The sequence below is a fragment of the Geospiza fortis genome, unplaced genomic scaffold (genome assembly GCF_000277835.1).
Source record: "Geospiza fortis unplaced genomic scaffold, GeoFor_1.0 scaffold167, whole genome shotgun sequence".
In the NCBI taxonomy this organism is placed as follows: Eukaryota; Metazoa; Chordata; class Aves; order Passeriformes; family Thraupidae; genus Geospiza; species Geospiza fortis.
The window spans coordinates 2,409,956-2,410,598 of record NW_005054355.1 but is presented as its reverse complement, the minus strand read 5'-3'; the positions used below and the strand labels follow the sequence as shown (position 1 = coordinate 2,410,598).

General features: G+C 46.2%; 1 protein-coding gene across 1 annotated transcript in view; it reads left to right on the top strand.

Moving 5' to 3' along the window:
• The first annotated feature begins 237 nt into the window (after positions 1 to 237).
• Positions 238 to 643, top strand: part of CDC42SE2 (CDC42 small effector 2) — an 81,986-nt gene continuing 81,580 nt past the window's right edge. The window contains exon 1 of the mRNA XM_005423576.2: positions 238 to 311. The gene's annotated coding sequence lies outside the window, so the exon portion shown is untranslated. The remainder of the gene's footprint in view (positions 312 to 643) is intronic.

The window sequence follows — 643 nt, the reverse complement described above, 5'->3', positions numbered from 1 at the left end:
GCCGTGCCCCGGGCGGCGTGCCGAGCCCCGCGGGGCCGCGGGAGGAGTGTAAGGCTCTCCGGCGGGGGAAGGAGAGAGCTGGGGTGCCACAGCAGTGATTTTCGTGCGCGTCTAGAGAGGAAAATTAGCGCTTAGCAGCTGTTACTTGAAATGTGGCTCTTGTGTGCTGGGGTGAGTGTGTGTTTTCAGGCGGATACTCCGTGTGTGTGACCCAGTGCGCTTACGAGAATTGAACTCTTTCGTAGGAGAACGTTCCAGGAGAACGTGAAGCCCTGTGACATTTAACTCTGAAGCTGGATATGCATTAAACTGTAAGTTTTCCAGTTTTTTTTCTGAACTTGGATTGATGAATGATGATGAATTATTTCATGTCTGCGATATAAAAACTTGGGAAGTAATTTAAGTGAGACCCCAGGCAGACTTTTCCTTTCCCATGCCTGTTGCATATATATGTCTCGTCTAGACTGCAATAACTGGTTAAAAATAAAAGGGTAAAGAAAATCTGGGAAAAAGTGATGCCTTAAATGCTTGCTTTAGGTATGGTTATGGTGATGGATGTTACTTAATCCTCCAGGGCTGACAGTCGCCTTTTAGACTTGAATCACTGTATAGGAAATACCAGTAAGTGTAATACTAGTGTGTT